The sequence below is a fragment of the Ammospiza caudacuta genome, chromosome 1 (genome assembly GCF_027887145.1).
Source record: "Ammospiza caudacuta isolate bAmmCau1 chromosome 1, bAmmCau1.pri, whole genome shotgun sequence".
Classification (NCBI taxonomy): domain Eukaryota; kingdom Metazoa; phylum Chordata; class Aves; order Passeriformes; family Passerellidae; genus Ammospiza; species Ammospiza caudacuta.
In genome coordinates, this window is record NC_080593.1 from 153,623,636 (window position 1) to 153,643,941 (window position 20,306).

Sequence of the window (20,306 nt, forward strand, 5' to 3'; positions counted from 1 at the left end):
GGAAAAGGAATCTTGCGATTTCAATGGGGACCAATAGAGGAATCTTTGGTGCATGTCCATGCCCTTGACGGCATGACATGCCTTTTGATGGATTTGACTTTGGGAAAGATTTTTTGCTTTTTTTTGTTGTTTTATGAAGTATCCATGCCATGTCCCTCATATCTTCGCTCCAAGTTGTGTCTTCCTCCTTGACTTTTCCCCCTGCTTTTGCAACATCTGCGAGCTTAGTTTTGGCATGTTTTGGTCTTTTGCACTGCGGCTGATAGAATCCAGGGCCACATTCTTAAAATCACTAAATTTCCCCAATTTTCTTTTTTCTCCTCCAATTGCAATTCCTTTGATGTTATCTCCATTCCATTGTGTTTGTAAGTCCTTCTTATCTGTTTTGGCCTTCAGTTGGGACCAATTTTCACAAGCACTGCTGCATGTGCCTGCACTTGATGGCTTATGGCCTGCCTGCATTTTGATGGCTTTGACTTTGGGAAAGATTTTTTTCTTTCTTTAAATATCCATGCCATGTACCTCATATCTTGCTCTCCAAGTGGTGTCTTGCTCCTTGGCATTTTCGCCTGCTTTTGCAACATCTGTGAGCTTAGTTTTTGCATGTTTTAGTCCTTTGCACTGCAGCTGATAGAATCCTGGGCCATTTCCTTAGAGTCACTAAATTTCCCAAGTTTTCTTTTTTTCTCATCCAATTGCAATTCCTTTGATGGTATCTCCATTCCATCGTGTTTGTAAGTCCTTCTTATCTGTTTTGGCCTTCAGTGGGGACCAATTTTTACAAGCATTGCTGCATGTGCCTGCACTTGATGGCGTATGGCCCGCCTGCATTTTGATGGCTTTGACTTAGGGAAAGATTTTTTTCTTTCTTTAAGTATCTATGCCATGTCCCTCATGCCTTCCTCTCCTAGTGGTGTCTGGCTCCTTGACAATTTCCCCTGCTTTTGCAACGTCTGTGAGCTTTGTTTTGGCATGTTTTGGTCCTTTGCACTGCAGATGATATAATCCTGGGCCATATCCTTAGAGTCACTAAATTTCCCAAATTTTTTTTTTTCTCCTCCAATTGCAATTCCTTTGATTGTATCTCCATTCCATCGTGTTTGTAAGTCCTTCTTCTCTGTTTTGGCCTTCAGTGGAGACCAATTTTCATAAGCATTGCTGCATGTGCCTGCACTTGATGGCGTATGGCCCGCCTGAATTTTGATGGCTTTGTTTTGGGAAAGATTTTTTCCTTTTTGTAAGTATCCATGCCATGTCCGTCATATCCCTCTCTCCAAGTGGTGTCTTCCTCCTTGACTTTTTCCCCTGCTTTTGCAACATCTCTGAACATAGTTTTGGCATGTTATGGTCCTTTGCAATGCAACTGATTTCCTCACAGCCTATTTTTTGAAGACACTAAAATTCCCGATTTTCTGCTTTTTTCAATTGCATTTCATTTCAACCTATCTCCTTTCCAGAGTGTTTGTAAGCCTTTCTGTTTGAGTTCGCAAGATTCCTTTTCCCTTCCCGAAAGGAAATGAAATTTCCTTTCGGGAAGGGAAAAGGAATCTTGCGATTTCAATGGGGACCAATAGAGGAATCTTTGGTGCATGTCCATGCCCTTGACGGCATGCCATGCCTTTTGATGGCTTTGACTTTGGGAAAGATTTTTTGCTTTTTTTTGTTGTTTTATGAAGTATCCATGCCATGTCCCTCATATCTTCGCTCCAAGTTGTGTCTTCCTCCTTGACTTTTCCCCCTGCTTTTGCAACATCTGCGAGCTTAGTTTTGGCATGTTTTGGTCTCTTGCACTGCGGCTGATAGAATCCAGGGCCACATTCTTAAAATCACTAAATTTCCCCAATTTTCTTTTTTCTCCTCCAATTGCAATTCCTTTGATGTTATCTCCATTCCATTGTGTTTGTAAGTCCTTCTTATCTGTTTTGGCCTTCAGTTGGGACCAATTTTCACAAGCACTGCTGCATGTGCCTGCACTTGATGGCTTATGGCCTGCCTGCATTTTGATGGCTTTGACTTTGGGAAAGATTTTTTTCTTTCTTTAAATATCCATGCCATGTACCTCATATCTTGCTCTCCAAGTGGTGTCTTGCTCCTTGGCATTTTCGCCTGCTTTTGCAACATCTGTGAGCTTAGTTTTTGCATGTTTTAGTCCTTTGCACTGCAGCTGATAGAATCCTGGGCCATATCCTTAGAGTCACTAAATTTCCCAAATTTTCTTTTTTTCTCATCCAATTGCAATTCCTTTGATGGTATCTCCATTCCATCGTGTTTGTAAGTCCTTCTTCTCTGTTTTGGCCTTCAGTGGGGACCAATTTTCATAAGCATTGCTGCATGTGCCTGCACTTGATGGCGTATGGCCCGCCTGAATTTTGATGGCTTTGTCTTTGGGAAAGATTTTTTCCTTTTTGTAAGTATCCATGCCATGTCCGTCATATCCCTCTCTCCAAGTGGTGTCTTCCTCCTTGACTTTTTCCCTGCTTTTGCAACATCTCTGAACATAGTTTTGGCATGTTATGGTCCTTTGCAAGGCAGCTGATTTCCTCACAACTTATTTTTTGAAGACACTAAAATTCCCGATTTTCTGCTTTTTTCAATTGCATTTCATTTCAACCTATCTCCTTTCCAGAGTGTTTGTAAGCCTTTCTGTTTGAGTTCGCAAGATTCCTTTTCCCTTCCCGAAAGGAAATTTCATTTCCTTTCGGGAAGGGAAAAGGAATCTTGCGATTTCAATGGGGACCAATAGAGGAATCTTTGGTGCATGTCCATGCCCTTGACGGCATGCCATGCCTTTTGATGGCTTTGACTTTGGGAAAGATTTTTTGCTTTTTTTTGTTGTTTTATGAAGTATCCATGCCATGTCCCTCATATCTTCACTCCAAGTTGTGTCTTCCTCCTTGACTTTTCCCCCTGCTTTTGCAACATCTGCGAGCTTAGTTTTGGCATGTTTTGGTCTTTTGCACTGCGGCTGATAGAATCCAGGGCCACATTCTTAAAATCACTAAATTTCCCCAATTTTCTTTTTTCTCCTCCAATTGCAATTCCTTTGATGTTATCTCCATTCCATTGTGTTTGTAAGTCCTTCTTATCTGTTTTGGCCTTCAGTTGGGACCAATTTTCACAAGCACTGCTGCATGTGCCTGCACTTGATGGCTTATGGCCTGCCTGCATTTTGATGGCTTTGACTTTGGGAAAGATTTTTTTCTTTCTTTAAATATCCATGCCATGTACCTCATATCTTGCTCTCCAAGTGGTGTCTTGCTCCTTGGCATTTTCGCCTGCTTTTGCAACATCTGTGAGCTTAGTTTTTGCATGTTTTAGTCCTTTGCACTGCAGCTGATAGAATCCTGGGCCATTTCCTTAGAGTCACTAAATTTCCCAAGTTTTCTTTTTTTCTCATCCAATTGCAATTCCTTTGATGGTATCTCCATTCCATCGTGTTTGTAAGTCCTTCTTATCTGTTTTGGCCTTCAGTGGGGACCAATTTTTACAAGCATTGCTGCATGTGCCTGCACTTGATGGCGTATGGCCCGCCTGCATTTTGATGGCTTTGACTTAGGGAAAGATTTTTTTCCTTCTTTAAGTATCTATGCCATGTCCCTCATGTCTTCCTCTCCTAGTGGTGTCTGGCTCCTTGACAATTTCCCCTGCTTTTGCAACGTCTGTGAGCTTTGTTTTGGCATGTTTTGGTCCTTTGCACTGCAGCTGATATAATCCTGGGCCATATCCTTAGAGTCACTAAATTTCCCAAATTTTTTTTTTTCTCCTCCAATTGCAATTCCTTTGATTGTATCTCCATTCCATCGTGTTTGTAAGTCCTTCTTCTCTGTTTTGGCCTTCAGTGGAGACCAATTTTCATAAGCATTGCTGCATGTGCCTGCACTTGATGGCGTATGGCCCGCCTGAATTTTGATGGCTTTGTTTTGGGAAAGATTTTTTCCTTTTTGTAAGTATCCATGCCATGTCCGTCATATCCCTCTCTCCAAGTGGTGTCTTCCTCCTTGACTTTTTCCCCTGCTTTTGTAACATCTCTGAACATAGTTTTGGCATGTTATGGTCCTTTGCAAGGCAGCTGATTTCCTCACAACTTATTTTTTGAAGACACTAAAATTCCCGATTTTCTGCTTTTTTCAATTGCATTTCATTTCAACCTATCTCCTTTCCAGAGTGTTTGTAAGCCTTTCTGTTTGAGTTCGCAAGATTCCTTTTCCCTTCCCGAAAGGAAATGAAATTTCCTTTCGGGAAGGGAAAAGGAATCTTGCGATTTCAATGGGGACCAATAGAGGAATCTTTGGTGCATGTCCATGCCCTTGATGGCATGCCATGCCTTTTGATGGCTTTGACTTTGGGAAAGATTTTTTGCTTTTTTTTGTTGTTTTATGAAGTATCCATGCCATGTCCCTCATATCTTCACTCCAAGTTGTGTCTTCCTCCTTGACTTTTCCCCCTGCTTTTGCAACATCTGCGAGCTTAGTTTTGGCATGTTTTGGTCTTTTGCACTGCGGCTGATAGAATCCAGGGCCACATTCTTAAAATCACTAAATTTCCCCAATTTTCTTTTTTCTCCTCCAATTGCAATTCCTTTGATGTTATCTCCATTCCATTGTGTTTGTAAGTCCTTCTTATCTGTTTTGGCCTTCAGTTGGGACCAATTTTCACAAGCACTGCTGCATGTGCCTGCACTTGATGGCTTATGGCCTGCCTGCATTTTGATGGCTTTGACTTTGGGAAAGATTTTTTTCTTTCTTTAAATATCCATGCCATGTACCTCATATCTTGCTCTCCAAGTGGTGTCTTGCTCCTTGGCATTTTCGCCTGCTTTTGCAACATCTGTGAGCTTAGTTTTTGCATGTTTTAGTCCTTTGCACTGCAGCTGATAGAATCCTGGGCCATTTCCTTAGAGTCACTAAATTTCCCAAGTTTTCTTTTTTTCTCATCCAATTGCAATTCCTTTGATGGTATCTCCATTCCATCGTGTTTGTAAGTCCTTCTTATCTGTTTTGGCCTTCAGTGGGGACCAATTTTTACAAGCATTGCTGCATGTGCCTGCACTTGATGGCGTATGGCCCGCCTGCATTTTGATGGCTTTGACTTAGGGAAAGATTTTTTTCCTTCTTTAAGTATCTATGCCATGTCCCTCATGTCTTCCTCTCCTAGTGGTGTCTGGCTCCTTGACAATTTCCCCTGCTTTTGCAACGTCTGTGAGCTTTGTTTTGGCATGTTTTGGTCCTTTGCACTGCAGCTGATATAATCCTGGGCCATATCCTTAGAGTCACTAAATTTCCCAAATTTTTTTTTTTCTCCTCCAATTGCAATTCCTTTGATTGTATCTCCATTCCATCGTGTTTGTAAGTCCTTCTTCTCTGTTTTGGCCTTCAGTGGAGACCAATTTTCATAAGTATTGCTGCATGTGCCGGCACTTGATGGCGTATGGCCCGCCTGAATTTTGATGGCTTTGTTTTGGGAAAGATTTTTTCCTTTTTGTAAGTATCCATGCCATGTCCGTCATATCCCTCTCTCCAAGTGGTGTCTTCCTCCTTGACTTTTTCCCCTGCTTTTGCAACATCTCTGAACATAGTTTTGGCATGTTATGGTCCTTTGCAATGCAGCTGATTTCCTCACAGCCTATTTTTTGAAGACACTAAAATTCCCGATTTTCTGCTTTTTTCAATTGCATTTCATTTCAACCTATCTCTTTTCCAGAGTGTTTGTAAGCCTTTCTGTTTGAGTTCGCAAGATTCCTTTTCCCTTCCCGAAAGGAAATTTCATTTCCTTTCGGGAAGGGAAAAGGAATCTTGCGATTTCAATGGGGACCAATAGAGGAATCTTTGGTGCATGTCCATGCCCTTGACGGCATGCCATGCCTTTTGATGGCTTTGACTTTGGGAAAGATTTTTTGCTTTTTTTTGTTGTTTTATGAAGTATCCATGCCATGTCCCTCATATCTTCGCTCCAAGTTGTGTCTTCCTCCTTGACTTTTCCCCCTGCTTTTGCAACATCTGCGAGCTTAGTTTTGGCATGTTTTGGTCTCTTGCACTGCGGCTGATAGAATCCAGGGCCACATTCTTAAAATCACTAAATTTCCCCAATTTTCTTTTTTCTCCTCCAATTGCAATTCCTTTGATGTTATCTCCATTCCATTGTGTTTGTAAGTCCTTCTTATCTGTTTTGGCCTTCAGTTGGGACCAATTTTCACAAGCACTGCTGCATGTGCCTGCACTTGATGGCTTATGGCCTGCCTGCATTTTGATGGCTTTGACTTTGGGAAAGATTTTTTTCTTTCTTTAAATATCCATGCCATGTACCTCATATCTTGCTCTCCAAGTGGTGTCTTGCTCCTTGGCATTTTCGCCTGCTTTTGCAACATCTGTGAGCTTAGTTTTTGCATGTTTTAGTCCTTTGCACTGCAGCTGATAGAATCCTGGGCCATTTCCTTAGAGTCACTAAATTTCCCAAGTTTTCTTTTTTTCTCATCCAATTGCAATTCCTTTGATGGTATCTCCATTCCATCGTGTTTGTAAGTCCTTCTTATCTGTTTTGGCCTTCAGTGGGGACCAATTTTTACAAGCATTGCTGCATGTGCCTGCACTTGATGGCGTATGGCCCGCCTGCATTTTGATGGCTTTGACTTAGGGAAAGATTTTTTTCTTTCTTTAAGTATCTATGCCATGTCCCTCATGCCTTCCTCTCCTAGTGGTGTCTGGCTCCTTGACAATTTCCCCTGCTTTTGCAACGTCTGTGAGCTTTGTTTTGGCATGTTTTGGTCCTTTGCACTGCAGCTGATATAATCCTGGGCCATATCCTTAGAGTCACTAAATTTCCCAAATTTTTTTTTTTCTCCTCCAATTGCAATTCCTTTGATTGTATCTCCATTCCATCGTGTTTGTAAGTCCTTCTTCTCTGTTTTGGCCTTCAGTGGAGACCAATTTTCATAAGCATTGCTGCATGTGCCTGCACTTGATGGCGTATGGCCCGCCTGAATTTTGATGGCTTTGTTTTGGGAAAGATTTTTTCCTTTTTGTAAGTATCCATGCCATGTCCGTCATATCCCTCTCTCCAAGTGGTGTCTTCCTCCTTGACTTTTTCCCCTGCTTTTGCAACATCTCTGAACATAGTTTTGGCATGTTATGGTCCTTTGCAATGCAGCTGATTTCCTCACAGCCTATTTTTTGAAGACACTAAAATTCCCGATTTTCTGCTTTTTTCAATTGCATTTCATTTCAACCTATCTCCTTTCCAGAGTGTTTGTAAGCCTTTCTGTTTGAGTTCGCAAGATTCCTTTTCCCTTCCCGAAAGGAAATTTCATTTCCTTTCGGGAAGGGAAAAGGAATCTTGCGATTTCAATGGGGACCAATAGAGGAATCTTTGGTGCATGTCCATGCCCTTGACGGCATGACATGCCTTTTGATGGCTTTGACTTTGGGAAAGATTTTTTGCTTTTTTTTGTTGTTTTATGAAGTATCCATGCCATGTCCCTCATATCTTCGCTCCAAGTTGTGTCTTCCTCCTTGACTTTTCCCCCTGCTTTTGCAACATCTGCGAGCTTAGTTTTGGCATGTTTTGGTCTCTTGCACTGCGGCTGATAGAATCCAGGGCCACATTCTTAAAATCACTAAATTTCCCCAATTTTCTTTTTTCTCCTCCAATTGCAATTCCTTTGATGTTATCTCCATTCCATTGTGTTTCTAAGTCCTTCTTATCTGTTTTGGCCTTCAGTTGGGACCAATTTTCACAAGCACTGCTGCATGTGCCTGCACTTGATGGCTTATGGCCTGCCTGCATTTTGATGGCTTTGACTTTGGGAAAGATTTTTTTCTTTCTTTAAATATCCATGCCATGTACCTCATATCTTGCTCTCCAAGTGGTGTCTTGCTCCTTGGCATTTTCGCCTGCTTTTGCAACATCTGTGAGCTTAGTTTTTGCATGTTTTAGTCCTTTGCACTGCAGCTGATAGAATCCTGGGCCATATCCTTAGAGTCACTAAATTTCCCAAATTTTCTTTTTTTCTCATCCAATTGCAACTCCTTTGATGGTATCTCCATTCCATCGTGTTTGTAAGTCCTTCTTATCTGTTTTGGCCTTCAGTGGGGACCAATTTTTACAAGCATTGCTGCATGTGCCTGCACTTGATGGCGTATGGCCCGCCTGCATTTTGATGGCTTTGACTTTGGGAAAGATTTTTTTCTTTCTTTAAGTATCTATGCCATGTCCCTCGTGTCTTCCTCTCCTAGTGTTGTCTGGCTCCTTGACATTTTCCACTGCTTTTGCAACGTCTGTGCGCTTTGTTTTGGCATGTTTTGGTCCTTTGCACTGCAGCTGATATAATCCTGGGCCATATCCTTAGAGTCACTAAATTTCCCAAATTTTTTTTTTTCTCCTCCAATTGCAATTCCTTTGATTGTATCTCCATTCCATCGTGTTTGTAAGTCCTTCTTCTCTGTTTTGGCCTTCAGTGGGGACCAATTTTCATAAGCATTGCTGCATGTGCCTGCACTTGATGGCGTATGGCCCGCCTGAATTTTGATGGCTTTGTCTTTGGGAAAGATTTTTTCCTTTTTGTAAGTATCCATGCCATGTCCGTCATATCCCTCTCTCCAAGTGGTGTCTTCCTCCTTGACTTTTTCCCCTGCTTTTGCAACATCTCTGAACATAGTTTTGGCATGTTATGGTCCTTTGCAAGGCAGCTGATTTCCTCACAACTTATTTTTTGAAGACACTAAAATTCCCGATTTTCTGCTTTTTTCAATTGCATTTCATTTCAACCTATCTCCTTTCCAGAGTGTTTGTAAGCCTTTCTGTTTGAGTTCGCAAGATTCCTTTTCCCTTCCCGAAAGGAAATGAAATTTCCTTTCGGGAAGGGAAAAGGAATCTTGCGATTTCAATGGGGACCAATAGAGGAATCTTTGGTGCATGTCCATGCCCTTGACGGCATGCCATGCCTTTTGATGGCTTTGACTTTGGGAAAGATTTTTTGCTTTTTTTTGTTGTTTTATGAAGTATCCATGCCATGTCCCTCATATCTTCGCTCCAAGTTGTGTCTTCCTCCTTGACTTTTCCCCCTGCTTTTGCAACATCTGCGAGCTTAGTTTTGGCATGTTTTGGTCTTTTGCACTGCGGCTGATAGAATCCAGGGCCACATTCTTAAAATCACTAAATTTCCCCAATTTTCTTTTTTCTCCTCCAATTGCAATTCCTTTGATGGTATCTCCATTCCATTGTGTTTGTAAGTCCTTCTTATCTGTTTTGGCCTTCAGTTGGGACCAATTTTCACAAGCACTGCTGCATGTGCCTGCACTTGATGGCTTATGGCCTGCCTGCATTTTGATGGCTTTGACTTTGGGAAAGATTTTTTTCTTTCTTTAAATATCCATGCCATGTACCTCATATCTTGCTCTCCAAGTGGTGTCTTGCTCCTTGGCATTTTCGCCTGCTTTTGCAACATCTGTGAGCTTAGTTTTTGCATGTTTTAGTCCTTTGCACTGCAGCTGATAGAATCCTGGGCCATTTCCTTAGAGTCACTAAATTTCCCAAATTTTCTTTTTTTCTCATCCAATTGCAATTCCTTTGATGGTATCTCCATTCCATCGTGTTTGTAAGTCCTTCTTATCTGTTTTGGCCTTCAGTGGGGACCAATTTTTACAAGCATTGCTGCATGTGCCTGCACTTGATGGCGTATGGCCCGCCTGCATTTTGATGGCTTTGACTTTGGGAAAGATTTTTTTCTTTCTTTAAGTATCTATGCCATGTCCCTCGTGTCTTCCTCTCCTAGTGTTGTCTGGCTCCTTGACATTTTCCACTGCTTTTGCAACGTCTGTGCGCTTTGTTTTGGCATGTTTTGGTCCTTTGCACTGCAGCTGATATAATCCTGGGCCATATCCTTAGAGTCACTAAATTTCCCAAATTTTTTTTTTTCTCCTCCAATTGCAATTCCTTTGATTGTATCTCCATTCCATCGTGTTTGTAAGTCCTTCTTCTCTGTTTTGGCCTTCAGTGGGGACCAATTTTCATAAGCATTGCTGCATGTGCCTGCACTTGATGGCGTATGGCCCGCCTGAATTTTGATGGCTTTGTTTTGGGAAAGATTTTTTCCTTTTTGTAAGTATCCATGCCATGTCCGTCATATCCCTCTCTCCAAGTGGTGTCTTCCTCCTTGACTTTTTCCCCTGCTTTTGCAACATCTCTGAACATAGTTTTGGCATGTTATGGTCCTTTGCAAGGCAGCTGATTTCCTCACAACTTATTTTTTGAAGACACTAAAATTCCCGATTTTCTGCTTTTTTCAATTGCATTTCATTTCAACCTATCTCCTTTCCAGAGTGTTTGTAAGCCTTTCTGTTTGAGTTCGCAAGATTCCTTTTCCCTTCCCGAAAGGAAATTTCATTTCCTTTCGGGAAGGGAAAAGGAATCTTGCGATTTCAATGGGGACCAATAGAGGAATCTTTGGTGCATGTCCATGCCCTTGACGGCATGCCATGCCTTTTGATGGCTTTGACTTTGGGAAAGATTTTTTGCTTTTTTTTGTTGTTTTATGAAGTATCCATGCCATGTCCCTCATATCTTCGCTCCAAGTTGTGTCTTCCTCCTTGACTTTTCCCCCTGCTTTTGCAACATCTGCGAGCTTAGTTTTGGCATGTTTTGGTCTTTTGCACTGCGGCTGATAGAATCCAGGGCCACATTCTTAAAATCACTAAATTTCCCCAATTTTCTTTTTTCTCCTCCAATTGCAATTCCTTTGATGTTATCTCCATTCCATTGTGTTTGTAAGTCCTTCTTATCTGTTTTGGCCTTCAGTTGGGACCAATTTTCACAAGCACTGCTGCATGTGCCTGCACTTGATGGCTTATGGCCTGCCTGCATTTTGATGGCTTTGACTTTGGGAAAGATTTTTTTCTTTCTTTAAATATCCATGCCATGTACCTCATATCTTGCTCTCCAAGTGGTGTCTTGCTCCTTGGCATTTTCGCCTGCTTTTGCAACATCTGTGAGCTTAGTTTTTGCATGTTTTAGTCCTTTGCACTGCAGCTGATAGAATCCTGGGCCATTTCCTTAAAGTCACTAAATTTCCCAAGTTTTCTTTTTTTCTCATCCAATTGCAATTCCTTTGATGGTATCTCCATTCCATCGTGTTTGTAAGTCCTTCTTATCTGTTTTGGCCTTCAGTGGGGACCAATTTTTACAAGCATTGCTGCATGTGCCTGCACTTGATGGCGTACGGCCCGCCTGTATTTTGATGGCTTTGACTTAGGGAAAGATTTTTTTCTTTCTTTAAGTATCTATGCCATGTCCCTCGTGTCTTCCTCTCCTAGTGTTGTCTGGCTCCTTGACATTTTCCACTGCTTTTGCAACGTCTGTGCGCTTTGTTTTGGCATGTTTTGTTCCTTTGCACTGCAGCTGATATAATCCTGGGCCATATCCTTAGAGTCACTAAATTTCTCAAATATTTTTTTTCTCCTCCAATTGGAATTCCTTAGATTGTATCTCCATTCCATCGTGTTTGTAAGTCCTTCTTCTCTGTTTTGGCCTTCAGTGGGGACCAATTTTCATAAGCATTGCTGCATGTGCCTGCACTTGATGGCGTATGGCCCGCCTGAATTTTGATGGCTTTGTTTTGGGAAAGATTTTTTCCTTTTTGTAAGTATCCATGCCATGTCCGTCATATCCCTCTCTCCAAGTGGTGTCTTCCTCCTTGACTTTTTCCCCTGCTTTTGCAACATCTCTGAACATAGTTTTGGCATGTTATGGTCCTTTGCAAGGCAGCTGATTTCCTCACAACTTATTTTTTGAAGACACTAAAATTCCCGATTTTCTGCTTTTTTCAATTGCATTTCATTTCAACCTATCTCCTTTCCAGAGTGTTTGTAAGCCTTTCTGTTTGAGTTCGCAAGATTCCTTTTCCCTTCCCGAAAGGAAATGAAATTTCCTTTCGGGAAGGGAAAAGGAATCTTGCAATTTCAATGGGGACCAATAGAGGAATCTTTGGTGCATGTCCATGCCCTTGATGGCATGCCATGCCTTTTGATGGCTTTGACTTTGGGAAAGATTTTTTGCTTTTTTTTGTTGTTTTATGAAGTATCCATGCCATGTCCCTCATATCTTCACTCCAAGTTGTGTCTTCCTCCTTGACTTTTCCCCCTGCTTTTGCAACATCTGCGAGCTTAGTTTTGGCATGTTTTGGTCTTTTGCACTGCGGCTGATAGAATCCAGGGCCACATTCTTAAAATCACTAAATTTCCCCAATTTTCTTTTTTCTCCTCCAATTGCAATTCCTTTGATGTTATCTCCATTCCATTGTGTTTGTAAGTCCTTCTTATCTGTTTTGGCCTTCAGTTGGGACCAATTTTCACAAGCACTGCTGCATGTGCCTGCACTTGATGGCTTATGGCCTGCCTGCATTTTGATGGCTTTGACTTTGGGAAAGATTTTTTTCTTTCTTTAAATATCCATGCCATGTACCTCATATCTTGCTCTCCAAGTGGTGTCTTGCTCCTTGGCATTTTCGCCTGCTTTTGCAACATCTGTGAGCTTAGTTTTTGCATGTTTTAGTCCTTTGCACTGCAGCTGATAGAATCCTGGGCCATTTCCTTAGAGTCACTAAATTTCCCAAGTTTTCTTTTTTTCTCATCCAATTGCAATTCCTTTGATGGTATCTCCATTCCATCGTGTTTGTAAGTCCTTCTTATCTGTTTTGGCCTTCAGTGGGGACCAATTTTTACAAGCATTGCTGCATGTGCCTGCACTTGATGGCGTATGGCCCGCCTGCATTTTGATGGCTTTGACTTAGGGAAAGATTTTTTTCCTTCTTTAAGTATCTATGCCATGTCCCTCATGTCTTCCTCTCCTAGTGGTGTCTGGCTCCTTGACAATTTCCCCTGCTTTTGCAACGTCTGTGAGCTTTGTTTTGGCATGTTTTGGTCCTTTGCACTGCAGCTGATATAATCCTGGGCCATATCCTTAGAGTCACTAAATTTCCCAAATTTTTTTTTTTCTCCTCCAATTGCAATTCCTTTGATTGTATCTCCATTCCATCGTGTTTGTAAGTCCTTCTTCTCTGTTTTGGCCTTCAGTGGAGACCAATTTTCATAAGTATTGCTGCATGTGCCTGCACTTGATGGCGTATGGCCCGCCTGAATTTTGATGGCTTTGTTTTGGGAAAGATTTTTTCCTTTTTGTAAGTATCCATGCCATGTCCGTCATATCCCTCTCTCCAAGTGGTGTCTTCCTCCTTGACTTTTTCCCCTGCTTTTGCAACATCTCTGAACATAGTTTTGGCATGTTATGGTCCTTTGCAATGCAGCTGATTTCCTCACAGCCTATTTTTTGAAGACACTAAAATTCCCGATTTTCTGCTTTTTTCAATTGCATTTCATTTCAACCTATCTCTTTTCCAGAGTGTTTGTAAGCCTTTCTGTTTGAGTTCGCAAGATTCCTTTTCCCTTCCCGAAAGGAAATTTCATTTCCTTTCGGGAAGGGAAAAGGAATCTTGCGATTTCAATGGGGACCAATAGAGGAATCTTTGGTGCATGTCCATGCCCTTGACGGCATGCCATGCCTTTTGATGGCTTTGACTTTGGGAAAGATTTTTTGCTTTTTTTTGTTGTTTTATGAAGTATCCATGCCATGTCCCTCATATCTTCGCTCCAAGTTGTGTCTTCCTCCTTGACTTTTCCCCCTGCTTTTGCAACATCTGCGAGCTTAGTTTTGGCATGTTTTGGTCTCTTGCACTGCGGCTGATAGAATCCAGGGCCACATTCTTAAAATCACTAAATTTCCCCAATTTTCTTTTTTCTCCTCCAATTGCAATTCCTTTGATGTTATCTCCATTCCATTGTGTTTGTAAGTCCTTCTTATCTGTTTTGGCCTTCAGTTGGGACCAATTTTCACAAGCACTGCTGCATGTGCCTGCACTTGATGGCTTATGGCCTGCCTGCATTTTGATGGCTTTGACTTTGGGAAAGATTTTTTTCTTTCTTTAAATATCCATGCCATGTACCTCATATCTTGCTCTCCAAGTGGTGTCTTGCTCCTTGGCATTTTCGCCTGCTTTTGCAACATCTGTGAGCTTAGTTTTTGCATGTTTTAGTCCTTTGCACTGCAGCTGATAGAATCCTGGGCCATTTCCTTAGAGTCACTAAATTTCCCAAGTTTTCTTTTTTTCTCATCCAATTGCAATTCCTTTGATGGTATCTCCATTCCATCGTGTTTGTAAGTCCTTCTTATCTGTTTTGGCCTTCAGTGGGGACCAATTTTTACAAGCATTGCTGCATGTGCCTGCACTTGATGGCGTATGGCCCGCCTGCATTTTGATGGCTTTGACTTAGGGAAAGATTTTTTTCTTTCTTTAAGTATCTATGCCATGTCCCTCATGCCTTCCTCTCCTAGTGGTGTCTGGCTCCTTGACAATTTCCCCTGCTTTTGCAACGTCTGTGAGCTTTGTTTTGGCATGTTTTGGTCCTTTGCACTGCAGCTGATATAATCCTGGGCCATATCCTTAGAGTCACTAAATTTCCCAAATTTTTTTTTTTCTCCTCCAATTGCAATTCCTTTGATTGTATCTCCATTCCATCGTGTTTGTAAGTCCTTCTTCTCTGTTTTGGCCTTCAGTGGAGACCAATTTTCATAAGCATTGCTGCATGTGCCTGCACTTGATGGCGTATGGCCCGCCTGAATTTTGATGGCTTTGTCTTTGGGAAAGATTTTTTCCTTTTTGTAAGTATCCATGCCATGTCCGTCATATCCCTCTCTCCAAGTGGTGTCTTCCTCCTTGACTTTTTCCCCTGCTTTTGCAACATCTCTGAACATAGTTTTGGCATGTTATGGTCCTTTGCAAGGCAGCTGATTTCCTCACAACTTATTTTTTGAAGACACTAAAATTCCCGATTTTCTGCTTTTTTCAATTGCATTTCATTTCAACCTATCTCCTTTCCAGAGTGTTTGTAAGCCTTTCTGTTTGAGTTCGCAAGATTCCTTTTCCCTTCCCGAAAGGAAATGAAATTTCCTTTCGGGAAGGGAAAAGGAATCTTGCGATTTCAATGGGGACCAATAGAGGAATCTTTGGTGCATGTCCATGCCCTTGACGGCATGCCATGCCTTTTGATGGCTTTGACTTTGGGAAAGATTTTTTGCTTTTTTTTGTTGTTTTATGAAGTATCCATGCCATGTCCCTCATATCTTCGCTCCAAGTTGTGTCTTCCTCCTTGACTTTTCCCCCTGCTTTTGCAACATCTGCGAGCTTAGTTTTGGCATGTTTTGGTCTTTTGCACTGCGGCTGATAGAATCCAGGGCCACATTCTTAAAATCACTAAATTTCCCCAATTTTCTTTTTTCTCCTCCAATTGCAATTCCTTTGATGGTATCTCCATTCCATTGTGTTTGTAAGTCCTTCTTATCTGTTTTGGCCTTCAGTTGGGACCAATTTTCACAAGCACTGCTGCATGTGCCTGCACTTGATGGCTTATGGCCTGCCTGCATTTTGATGGCTTTGACTTTGGGAAAGATTTTTTTCTTTCTTTAAATATCCATGCCATGTACCTCATATCTTGCTCTCCAAGTGGTGTCTTGCTCCTTGGCATTTTCGCCTGCTTTTGCAACATCTGTGAGCTTAGTTTTTGCATGTTTTAGTCCTTTGCACTGCAGCTGATAGAATCCTGGGCCATTTCCTTAAAGTCACTAAATTTCCCAAATTTTCTTTTTTTCTCATCCAATTGCAATTCCTTTGATGGTATCTCCATTCCATCGTGTTTGTAAGTCCTTCTTATCTGTTTTGGCCTTCAGTGGGGACCAATTTTTACAAGCATTGCTGCATGTGCCTGCACTTGATGGCGTATGGCCCGCCTGCATTTTGATGGCTTTGACTTTGGGAAAGATTTTTTTCTTTCTTTAAGTATCTATGCCATGTCCCTCGTGTCTTCCTCTCCTAGTGTTGTCTGGCTCCTTGACATTTTCCACTGCTTTTGCAACGTCTGTGCGCTTTGTTTTGGCATGTTTTGGTCCTTTGCACTGCAGCTGATATAATCCTGGGCCATATCCTTAGAGTCACTAAATTTCCCAAATTTTTTTTTTTCTCCTCCAATTGCAATTCCTTTGATTGTATCTCCATTCCATCGTGTTTGTAAGTCCTTCTTCTCTGTTTTGGCCTTCAGTGGGGACCAATTTTCATAAGCATTGCTGCATGTGCCTGCACTTGATGGCGTATGGCCCGCCTGAATTTTGATGGCTTTGTTTTGGGAAAGATTTTTTCCTTTTTGTAAGTATCCATGCCATGTCCGTCATATCCCTCTCTCCAAGTGGTGTCTTCCTCCTTGACTTTTTCCCCTGCTTTTGCAACATCTCTGAACATAGTTTTGGCATGTTATGGTCCTTTGCAATGCAGCTGATTTCCTCACAGCCTATTTTTTGAAGACACTAAAATTCCCGATTTTCTGCTTTTTTCAATTGCATTTCATTTCAACCTATCTCCTTTCCAGAGTGTTTGTAAGCCTTTCTGTTTGAGTTCGCAAGATTCCTTTTCCCTTCCCGAAAGGAAATTTCATTTCCTTTCGGGAAGGGAAAAGGAATCTTGCGATTTCAATGGGGACCAATAGAGGAATCTTTGGTGCATGTCCATGCCCTTGACGGCATGACATGCCTTTTGATGGATTTGACTTTGGGAAAGATTTTTTGCTTTTTTTTGTTGTTTTATGAAGTATCCATGTCATGTCCCTCATATCTTCGCTCCAAGTTGTGTCTTCCTCCTTGACTTTTCCCCCTGCTTTTGCAACATCTGCGAGCTTAGTTTTGGCATGTTTTGGTCTTTTGCACTGCGGCTGATAGAATCCAGGGCCACATTCTTAAAATCACTAAATTTCCCCAATTTTCTTTTTTCTCCTCCAATTGCAATTCCTTTGATGTTATCTCCATTCCATTGTGTTTGTAAGTCCTTCTTATCTGTTTTGGCCTTCAGTTGGGACCAATTTTCACAAGCACTGCTGCATGTGCCTGCACTTGATGGCTTATGGCCTGCCTGCATTTTGATGGCTTTGACTTTGGGAAAGATTTTTTTCTTTCTTTAAATATCCATGCCATGTACCTCATATCTTGCTCTCCAAGTGGTGTCTTGCTCCTTGGCATTTTCGCCTGCTTTTGCAACATCTGTGAGCTTAGTTTTTGCATGTTTTAGTCCTTTGCACTGCAGCTGATAGAATCCTGGGCCATTTCCTTAGAGTCACTAAATTTCCCAAATTTTCTTTTTTTCTCATCCAATTGCAATTCCTTTGATGGTATCTCCATTCCATCGTGTTTGTAAGTCCTTCTTATCTGTTTTGGCCTTCAGTGGGGACCAATTTTTACAAGCATTGCTGCATGTGCCTGCACTTGATGGCGTATGGCCCGCCTGCATTTTGATGGCTTTGACTTTGGGAAAGATTTTTTTCTTTCTTTAAGTATCTATGCCATGTCCCTCGTGTCTTCCTCTCCTAGTGTTGTCTGGCTCCTTGACATTTTCCACTGCTTTTGCAACGTCTGTGCGCTTTGTTTTGGCATGTTTTGGTCCTTTGCACTGCAGCTGATATAATCCTGGGCCATATCCTTAGAGTCACTAAATTTCCCAAATTTTTTTTTTTCTCCTCCAATTGCAATTCCTTTGATTGTATCTCCATTCCATCGTGTTTGTAAGTCCTTCTTCTCTGTTTTGGCCTTCAGTGGGGACCAATTTTCATAAGCATTGCTGCATGTGCCTGCACTTGATGGCGTATGGCCCGCCTGAATTTTGATGGCTTTGTCTTTGGGAAAGATTTTTTCCTTTTTGTAAGTATCCATGCCATGTCCGTCATATCCCTCTCTCCAAGTGGTGTCTTCCTCCTTGACTTTTTCCCCTGCTTTTGCAACATCTCTGAACATAGTTTTGGCATGTTATGGTCCTTTGCAAGGCAGCTGATTTCCTCACAACTTATTTTTTGAAGACACTAAAATTCCCGATTTTCTGCTTTTTTCAATTGCATTTCATTTCAACCTATCTCCTTTCCAGAGTGTTTGTAAGCCTTTCTGTTTGAGTTCGCAAGATTCCTTTTCCCTTCCCGAAAGGAAATGAAATTTCCTTTCGGGAAGGGAAAAGGAATCTTGCGATTTCAATGGGGACCAATAGAGGAATCTTTGGTGCATGTCCATGCCCTTGACGGCATGCCATGCCTTTTGATGGCTTTGACTTTGGGAAAGATTTTTTGCTTTTTTTTGTTGTTTTATGAAGTATCCATGCCATGTCCCTCATATCTTCGCTCCAAGTTGTGTCTTCCTCCTTGACTTTTCCCCCTGCTTTTGCAACATCTGCGAGCTTAGTTTTGGCATGTTTTGGTCTTTTGCACTGCGGCTGATAGAATCCAGGGCCACATTCTTAAAATCACTAAATTTCCCCAATTTTCTTTTTTCTCCTCCAATTGCAATTCCTTTGATGTTATCTCCATTCCATTGTGTTTGTAAGTCCTTCTTATCTGTTTTGGCCTTCAGTTGGGACCAATTTTCACAAGCACTGCTGCATGTGCCTGCACTTGATGGCGTATGGCCTGCCTGCATTTTGATGGCTTTGACTTTGGGAAAGATTTTTTTCTTTCTTTAAATATCCATGCCATGTACCTCATATCTTGCTCTCCAAGTGGTGTCTTGCTCCTTGGCATTTTCGCCTGCTTTTGCAACATCTGTGAGCTTAGTTTTTGCATGTTTTAGTCCTTTGCACTGCAGCTGATAGAATCCTGGGCCATTTCCTTAGAGTCACTAAATTTCCCAAGTTTTCTTTTTTTCTCATCCAATTGCAATTCCTTTGATGGTATCTCCATTCCATCGTGTTTGTAAGTCCTTCTTATCTGTTTTGGCCTTCAGTGGGAACCAATTTTTACAAGCATTGCTGCATGTGCCTGCACTTGATGGCGTACGGCCCGCCTGCATTTTGATGGCTTTGACTTTGGGAAAGATTTTTTTCTTTCTTTAAGTATCTATGCCATGTCCCTCGTGTCTTCCTCTCCTAGTGTTGTCTGGCTCCTTGACATTTTCCACTGCTTTTGCAACGTCTGTGCGCTTTGTTTTGGCATGTTTTGGTCCTTTGCACTGCAGCTGATATAATCCTGGGCCATATCCTTAGAGTCACTAAATTTCCCAAATTTTTTTTTTTTTCTCCTCCAATTGCAATTCCTTTGATTGTATCTCCATTCCATCGTGTTTGTAAGTCCTTCTTCTCTGTTTTGGCCTTCAGTGGGGACCAATTTTCATAAGCATTGCTGCATGTGCCTGCACTTGATGGCGTATGGCCCGCCTGAATTTTGATGGCTTTGTCTTTGGGAAAGATTTTTTCCTTTTTGTAAGTATCCATGCCATGTCCGTCATATCCCTCTCTCCAAGTGGTGTCTTCCTCCTTGACTTTTTCCCCTGCTTTTGCAACATCTCTGAACATAGTTTTGGCATGTTATGGTCCTTTGCAAGGCAGCTGATTTCCTCACAACTTATTTTTTGAAGACACTAAAATTCCCGATTTTCTGCTTTTTTCAATTGCATTTCATTTCAACCTATCTCCTTTCCAGAGTGTTTGTAAGCCTTTCTGTTTGAGTTCGCAAGATTCCTTTTCCCTTCCCGAAAGGAAATGAAATTTCCTTTCGGGAAGGGAAAAGGAATCTTGCGATTTCAATGGGGACCAATAGAGGAATCTTTGGTGCATGTCCATGCCCTTGACGGCATGCCATGCCTTTTGATGGCTTTGACTTTGGGAAAGATTTTTTGCTTTTTTTTGTTGTTTTATGAAGTATCCATGCCATGTCCCTCATATCTTCGCTCCAAGTTGTGTCTTCCTCCTTGACTTTTCCCCCTGCTTTTGCAACATCTGCGAGCTTAGTTTTGGCATGTTTTGGTCTTTTGCACTGCGGCTGATAGAATCCAGGGCCACATTCTTAAAATCACTAAATTTCCCCAATTTTCTTTTTTCTCCTCCAATTGCAATTCCTTTGATGGTATCTCCATTCCATTGTGTTTGTAAGTCCTTCTTATCTGTTTTGGCCTTCAGTTGGGACCAATTTTCACAAGCACTCCTGCATGTGCCTGCACTTGATGGCTTATGGCCTGCCTGCATTTTGATGGCTTTGACTTTGGGAAAGATTTTTTTCTTTCTTTAAATATCCATGCCATGTACCTCATATCTTGCTCTCCAAGTGGTGTCTTGCTCCTTGGCATTTTCGCCTGCTTTTGCAACATCTGTGAGCTTAGTTTTTGCATGTTTTAGTCCTTTGCACTGCAGCTGATAGAATCCTGGGCCATTTCCTTAAAGTCACTAAATTTCCCAAGTTTTCTTTTTTTCT